Source organism: Pteropus alecto, unplaced genomic scaffold, assembly GCF_000325575.1.
Source record: "Pteropus alecto unplaced genomic scaffold, ASM32557v1 scaffold280, whole genome shotgun sequence".
In the NCBI taxonomy this organism is placed as follows: domain Eukaryota; kingdom Metazoa; phylum Chordata; class Mammalia; order Chiroptera; family Pteropodidae; genus Pteropus; species Pteropus alecto.
In genome coordinates, this window is record NW_006430057.1 from 41,392 (window position 1) to 49,966 (window position 8,575).

Consider the following 8,575-nt stretch of genomic DNA (forward strand, 5'->3'; position numbering starts at 1 on the left):
CTTGTCATAAGAATTCTCTTCTTATTATGTAAGCTTATAATGTCCTGTTCTTTGTAAGAGTTGCACTCCTCTGCTTCTATTTGCCTGACAGTTACTTTACTCCTAATTATGTTTTTTTTTTTTTGGTCATTTTATTTTAGGTGAACTGACTCCTTTCAGTATTTCCTGTAGTGTGGGCCTTGTAGTTGAGAATTCCCTCAATTTTTAAAACTGGAAAAGTCTTAACTTCTCCTTCATATCTAAAGGAGAGCTTAGCTGTATACATTATTCTAGGCTGGTAGTTCCTTTCACTTAATAGTTTAAATATTTGATTCCATTCCTTTCTGGCTTGTAAGGTCTGTGCTGAGAAGTCCAATGATAATCGAATGTGTTTTCCTTTATACGTTATCGTTTTCTTCTCCCTGGCTGCCTTGAGAATTCTCTTTGTCATTAATTTTTGATAACTTTAATACAATGTGTTTTGGTGAAGGCCTTTTTGGGTTGAGATCATTGGATGCTCTGTTGACTTCTTGAATTCCAAGTTCCAGCGCATTCCTTAGATTTGGGAGATTCTCGTCCACTATTTGTCTGAAAATGTTTTCTAGTCCCTGCTCCTTTTTCTCGCCTTCGGTAATACCCATTATTCTTATGTTTCCTCTCCTGAAGGTATCAGCTAGTTCTTGTATTTCTCTTTCATTATTTTTCATCTTTCAGTTTCTCTCTTCTTCCTTCTGATTTATTTCTAGATTTCTGTCTTTGGTATCACAGATCCTTTCCTCCATTTGGTCAACTTTATTTCCCAAGCTTGCTATTTCATTTTTTCAACTCTTGCAGTGTGTTCTTCATCTCCAGAAGTTCTCATTGGTTCTTTTTGAGGGTTTCAATCTCCTTGCTCTGCTCATCTAGTTGTTTTTGCAATTTCTGAAATTATTAATATAACTCATTTCTGAAGTCACTGAGTTTTTTCAGAAGTACCATCCTGAATTCTCTGTCACTTAAGTAGCATATTTCTATGTCTGTAAGCTGATTTTCTGGACATTTTTCTCTTTCTTACTGAGATGCCTTGTCACCTTGGTTGTTCATGGTGTTTAATGGACTATTTTTCCGCCTGGGCATTAATGAAATGTATTCTGTTTATTTATTTATTTTTCAGAAAGAAGATTTATTACATAAAAGTCTCTCTTTAGCCTGCTGCAAAGAAGGCACTCTTCTTTTGGTTTCCAGTAGGTGGTGTCTAAGCCTCTTGGATCCCTAACAGTTTCAGTAGCGTTTGCTCAGATTCCCCTGGGGTTCCACGGTGACTGGTCTCAGAGGATGGGGGAAGGGGCCCTCTGGTTTGGGGGTTGGTGACTGCGGCTCAGTCAGTCGGTAAGAATCAACTGTTGTTTCTTTGCTGGCTGCTTCTCTGCTCTCTGCCCTGATGACTGGGCCCTGCTGCCAGCAGCCCACAGGTCGCCCACAACCCTCCCAGGCTTGGCTGTTCAGGGAACTTGCAGCACAAGCTCACCGCTCCTTCTCTCCTCTCCCTCCTCCTGCAGGGAGCTCCAGAGGCTGCGAGAGGCAGCTTCTTTATTTGTTCCAGTCACTGCCCAACACCTGGGATTCTGACCTGTGGTAGCTCTTAGGCGCAGATCCCACGCTCAGACATGCTGGTGTGCAGTTTGGGTGGTTTTTGTTCATTTTTAGATGTTCAGCTTATTGTTGTCTCAAAGGGAAGGATCTGGCGATGTCTCTCACTCCACCATGTTTTCCCATTATAGGAATCACATTATTACTTCAAATGTTTCCTCTGATCACTCTGTAAACCAATTATAATTATCAGTCTCTCTTGTGTTTTCTGAAAGTAATGAAGGCCCCTGCCAACGTACAAAACTACCGATGATACAAAATAAATTCAAACTAATAAAGCAACAGGTACATATTTCCACAGCAGAATTTACCAGTAAGAGCTGCCTGGCAATTTTCTCAGTGAGACTCCAAAAACAACAATTTGGTATTTAATCCTGAACCAAGACTTGTGGGGTAGAGGGGCGCAAAGAAAATAATTTTCCTCCTACCTTCTAATTGTTCTAGCTAGACTAATAATCAAATTAATATGAGACAGATTAACAGGAGAAAATGTCCAAAATGTATTACGCATGTACATACAGGGTGCCATAAGAATATGAGACCCGGGGTGGCTCCATAGAGTAGTGGTTAGCACATCTGCTTTACATACAGAAGGTCCTGGGTTCACACCCCAGTTAGAGCCACAGACCATGTCCCTCTAGTGCGCTGGGGGCATCAGGCCCTGGGTGCACGCCGGGAGCGTGTGGGAGGAGACACCCTGCCTTCAGAGATCCAGTTCTTAAGGGGAGACGGCAACATCCATAGGTCAGGGGTGGAAGTGGCGGAGTGGGGGGCGATTAAAGAGGGAGAAAAAATATGAGACCTAAGGGCATATTGGACAGTTGAGGTATATGCTATTTTGGACAAAGGAAAAGGAAACAGGGTTCTAAGATTTCCAAGGGAAAGCAGGTAATTTACAGGTAGATAAGAAAAATCAAACATGTGGTAAACAAATTTTTGTTGGGCCACCCAGAAACAGTGGGACACAGAGAGGAGCCTAATAGACAGACTTTGCTAGATTGTTAGGTTCCTCACTGTCTGCCACATTTAGTTTATATTATGATGCTAAGGTGATGATTCCTTCCTTTAAGCAGATTTTTCTATCTGAATTCCTTTAGGCAGGTAAGGGGGCAGTATCAAATGTTCTTTCTGAGTCTTTTTGTTTCTTAATAACCAGCTTAAAATCAATATCCCAAAAGGCATATTTTGGAGCGGCAAAACTTTCATCTCCCTCAGTTATCTCGTAAGTCCCCTAACATATTTCACCACCATGAATACCTAAGTTTCAGCCAGAGGAGTATCCCCATACGTGGGCCATGTTTTTAGTGTTCATTTAAAGTCTCACTTGCATTACCTGAATTTCTTTCAAACATAGCATATGGTTATAAACCCTGGTTGGTGTGCATAATATCTTGAAATCTGGACATTTAGATGCAAATATATTTTTTTCCACCAGGGCAAAATGTCATCATGTTGCACACAACACAAAACAATTTTTTTCCAGAATGAAAAATACAAAAGAATTATTTACCTAATTTTAGCTTTAACTCATCCCTGAAAGCTTTTCTTCCTAGGATTCATTCTGTTATTAGATCCAACTGGACAAATATAAGTCCCAAAACTAAAACTAGTTTTCACTGGAGTGCAAGTAGAAGCGTGGAGGTGGGGGCTAGTGAGGATGTTCCCTCCTCACAGAAAAGGTTCAGAATGATTATATGCAAGCTCCAAAATAAACCTCGAAGTGGAGAACAAAATGATGCATACTATGTTCGTGTATAGAATGCTATGTTCTAAACCCTTAAGAGCTCATTAGTAATTTAGAAGTCAACAGTGACTTTCCTTGTGGCCACAAGTCAAAGATGAGCAATTTGCTTATCTCAAGGCAAGCAGTTTGCGAACCTGTCAGGTATTCACCCTCAGGGGGAGTCTTCACTCCCTCCTGTCTCTCTGTCCTTTGTTCTTTCTCCCTTCCTTTCATCCATCTCTCTTCCTTGTCCAGTCATAATATAAAATATCAATAATATTTGTCCCTTGATTGAACATAATGTTTTTCATGGATATGTTTAAATGGCCCTGTGTACATAACAACTACAGGAGTGGTAGAAGCCATGTGCTCTGTGCAAAGAATACATCCTGTCAGCTTCTAGAAAGGAGGCCAGGGTTGTTATTTGTCCTGCTCTTAATAGGCATCTTTCTCCCTCTCCTAGGGCCTCAGAGACTCCATTAGCCAAAGTACACGTTAAAGCCCTGGCATACAATAGAGCCTTTAACTGTGTGCTGTAACCACAACAGTCAGGATGTGTGAGACATTGACAAAGGTAAGTTTGCCTTATGTCTTTGAGAATAAGTAGGCTTTAAAATAGCTAACACTTAAATAGCATTTGCCAGGTGCCAGGTCCTATATTGGCCACTTTACATATATCAGCACATTTGATTCTCACAAATAATGTAGGTACTGTCATTTCCATTTCACAGTAAAGAGAACAGATACAGAAAGTTTAAGCCACTTGTTCAGGGTCAGGGGTCAGAAACGTAGGCAGTCTGACTCCAGGATTTGTAATTCTCAACCAGTTTACACTACGGCTCCCAGTATTGTACCCATCTCCTCAGTTTGTCTTGACTCTTCAACATAATAGTACACGTGAAGAACCTGGCACCATGCCTTGCACATAGGCGTTCTATAACCATTCATGCCGTTTCTTTCTCTCTTCCCTCCATTAAGAAAAAGCAGTACCCAAACCACAAAAGTTCCTGGAATTCAAAAGTTGCTTCAGTAATCTAAGATCCATCCCTGCAAAAAGAAATTAAAATGGTGCTTGCAAGTCCTTTGTCTGAGAAAAGATCAATGGCAAAGTGAGGTATAAGGAACATCAGGATCTGAACTTTACTCTTCAGGTCAAATATAGCATAGTACTAATAAAGGAATTTTCTGTGGCATGTGACCACCCTGGCTGAGAAATACTCCAGCTATTGGCTAGGAGTAAAATGTCACTATCTGCCAAAGTTATGTGTTATATATATTTACCTTTTTTCATAACATATTATTTTTATGAAATTTATTGAGGTAACATTGCTTACTAACATTATATAAATTTCAGGTATACAACATAATTCAATATCTGTATAATCTACTGCATGCTCACCACCCAAAGTCTAGTTTCTTTCCATTACCATTTTTTTGATATATTTACTTTTTCTGTTTGTCTTTATTCTTACAGATCTGGGTTGTATTTTGATACCGTTTCTCTTTAGTCTTAGAGTCTGCTAGAAACTAATTATCTCACCTCTCCTCTGTGCGTATGTGTGTGATGGGGGAGGAGGGGAGGGGAGAGCAGGAGAGGGGGAGGGGAAGAGGAGAGAAAATGAATGTCTTTAGACTACCTTTTTTGTAATGAATTCTTTCAGTGGATATAGGATTCTAGGTTGATAATTGTTCTTCTTTTTTCTTTTTTTTTAGGCGAAGCAGACCTTGGTTGACCTCACAGATTGCAAGGACCTTGTCAGTTTACAATCCCTTATTTTTTATTTTTTTACACCTACAACATCTGGTCTTCCTAGTTAGTCTCCCATCTAAGTACTAACCAGGCCCGACCCTGCTTAGCTTCCGAGATTAGACGTGATCGACCTTGTTCAGGGTGGCATGACCGTAGACTGATAATTGTTTTTCTTTAAGCACTTTAAAGATGCTGGTGCATTGTCTCTGGATTCATTTGTTTCTCATGAGAAGTCCTTCATCATTCTAAATATTGTTTCCCTATTTGTAATGCATCCTTTTCCCCTCTGACTTCTTTTAAAATATTGCTTTCAAACAGTTTAACTGTGACATGCCTTGTGTGTTTGTTTTATTTTATTTCACTTTTTTAGTTTCCAAAAACCTCAGCTATTATCTTTTTCCACATTCTTAAATTAGTAGACTTAATTTTTAAGAACAGTTTAAGATTACAGAAAAATTGGGCAGATAGCACAGGGAATTCCCATATCCTCTCCCCGCCCCCGCCACACACACGCTTTACCCTAGTATTATGTTGTATTTGTGTGGTGCATTTGTTATAATTAATAAACCTATATTAATACATTATTAACTGAAGTCCACAATTTCTATTAAATGTCACTCTTTGTATTGTACAGTTCTATAAGTTTTGGTGAATGCATACTATTGTGCATCTGCCATGAGAATATCATATAGAATAGTTTCATTGCCCTAAAAATCCCGTTCTTTTTTTTTTTTTTTACTTAGGCACATAACCCATTTTTATTGAAGAAATATACATACAAGTTAAAAGATTATTTCACTGAGCCCCGACATTCACAGCTAACCAGTTCACACCCAGTATATATCTTTCTAGATTTATTTCTGTACACATACACATGCGCAAATATTTTTACAAAAATATGATCATATTATGAATATCACTTATAATGGTATTTTGGTATCAATTTGGATCTATATCTTATTTGGTGTGCATACAGGTCTGTACCATTAAAACTGCACAGCCTTCCACTATACAGATACACAAAAATTTACGTAATTCCCTGTCACTGGACATTTTTATTTCGCAAATATTTAGACATTGTAAACAATGCCTAAAACAACATCTTTGTACCTCTATCTCTGGTATAATTATTTCTTTAGGATAAAGTCCTAAAAATGGAATTGCAAGGTGTAAGAGATTATGAGCCTTTTTAAAGCTTTACGACATTGTCTTTAAGGTGTATCTGTTATATCTTGCTTCCAGACAAATTCCTCTGTGTAGCCAGTGCCTAGTCTACAGCTTCCAGCACAGGTGAAGATGCATATACCTGCGCAGTCTGTCCACCTTTAGGTAGTTGAGCAGCTGAGACATGACCTAGAATTCAAATATTATCTTGGCACCACAGGGGCAATCTGGAATATCCTTTTCTTGAGGGATATTTTCACTAAAGATCCAAACGGGGGCAATCTCTCTGCCACATTTGAAAATCTGTTCTGGTTCCAGGGCTATTTTAGTTTTAAATTTGTAGAAAAAAAATTATCTTCCCTGGATTCCTGTTTTGCCATGGAATCCAATTCTTCCCCAGCTGCTTCACCCATGCTCCCTATGATCTCCGATTCATCTTTTTCTGCATCTTCGGGTGTAATTACCTCTTCTGTTTCTATTATGATCTCCAATTCTGGAAGAAGGAAGTTGTGGTCTGGAACAGTATTGTCCAAATTATCTGATTGTCCCAATCTCCAGTCTAGAATCTGATGCTTCTTACTGCAATAATGTACTTTGTGACATCTAGAGCATGTTTGGGGGCATAAAGAGCCACAAACCCTGCAGAGATGAGCACCAGACTTGAGCTGGAGGCACACGGATCCTCAGAACGTGGCTGATACGAGTAAAAGTCATTTTTCCTGGGTAGCTAATTTCTCAAAAAACGCGCAGGCGGGGCAACAGAGCAGCACCCAGTAGCAGAAGAGGAACAGGAGGCGATGGATGGAGTAGGTTCTGCTGGACAGGAGCCGCTACAGCTGTAGTACTGAAGCCAGCTGGCAGCCACGCAGCACACAGGCCAGCTCTGCCAGCTAGCAGCCCACCCTGCAGGGGAACTGCTCCCTGCACATCGGTAGAGCCCCGGGGGGGCTCCACCAACCCCAGCTATGCCGCTCAGGTGCACGCCAGCCGCCATGCAGAGGGAGAAATAGGTCGCTGGGACCCAACCCCCTTGTTCTTTATCTATTTATCCTTCGCCTCCCCACCCCCAGCCCCTGGCAACCACTGACCTTTTAACTTGTTGGTTATTATGAATAAAGCTGCTATAAACATTTGTGTGCAAGTTTTTGTGTAGGCCTAAGTTTTTAACTCATTTGGATAAATGCATAGGAGTGCTATTGCTGGATTGTTCTATAAGAGTATGTTTAACTTTGTAAGAAACTGCCAAACTGACTTCCAAAGTAAGGTAGAATTTTACATTCTACCACCAATGAATGACAGTTCCTACTGCACCACTTCTTCATTAGCATTTGTTATTGTCAGCTTTTTGGATTTTAATTATTGTAATATCTATTTAGTGTTATCTCATTGTTGTTTATGCAATTCTCTCATGGAAATTGTCGAGTATCTTTTCATGTGCTTATTTGTCATCTGTATCTTCTTTGGTGAGATATCTGTTCAGAACTTTTACCCATTTCTTTTTTTTTTAATTTTTTTATGGCGACATTAGGTAACGAAATCCGATAAGTTTCTGTTATACATTTTAACAGTAAGACAAATATATATTTGCACTATGTGTTCACCTCCCATAGTTAGATTTCTTTCTGTCACCACGTATTTGACCCCTTTTACCCCATCAACTTCCCCTCTTCCCCCTCCCCTCTGGTAACTACTAGTTTATTGTCCATGTCCATAAGTCTCTGTTTGTTTCTCCTGTTCGATTGTTGCTTTTAGGTTTCTATCCCACATATATGTGATATAATATGATTTTCAACTTTTTCAGTCTGGCTTATTTCGCTTAGCATGATTATCTCGAGGTCCACCCATGTTGTCACAAATGGCAGTATTTCGTCTATTCTTATGGCTGAGTAATATTCCATTGTATATATGTACCCCTGCTTCTTTAGCCAATCATCTATCGTGGGACACTTCAGTTGCTTCCATGATATCTCATTGTGGATTTGCTTTGCATTTCCCTAATAGCTACCGATGTTGAGCATCTTTTCATATATTTGTTGGCCGTTTGTATGTCCTCTAGAGAAAAGTGTCTGTTCAGGTCCTCCGCCCATTTTTTGAATGGATCATTTGTTTTTTTTGTTGTTGTTATTGAGTCGTATATTTTGGATATTAGGCCCTTATCGGAGGCGTTGCTTGCAAATATCTTTTCCCATTCAGATGGTTGTCTCTTTACCTTGTTGATGGTTTCTTTTGCTGTGCAGAGCTTTTTAGTTTGATATAGTCCCATTCACTTATTTTTCTTGCCTTGAGGTTAAATTCATAAAATCTTTAAGTACAAAGTCCATGCGTTTAGT

The 8,575-nt window shown here is 39.5% G+C and overlaps 2 pseudogenes; both read right to left on the minus strand.

The window, feature by feature from the left end:
- Positions 1-5,120: 5,120 nt before the first annotated feature.
- On the minus strand, positions 5,121-5,239 carry LOC112479208 (annotated as a pseudogene).
- A 1,053-nt stretch (positions 5,240-6,292) lies between these two features.
- LOC102878949 lies at positions 6,293-7,239 on the minus strand (annotated as a pseudogene).
- Positions 7,240-8,575: the final 1,336 nt, after the last annotated feature.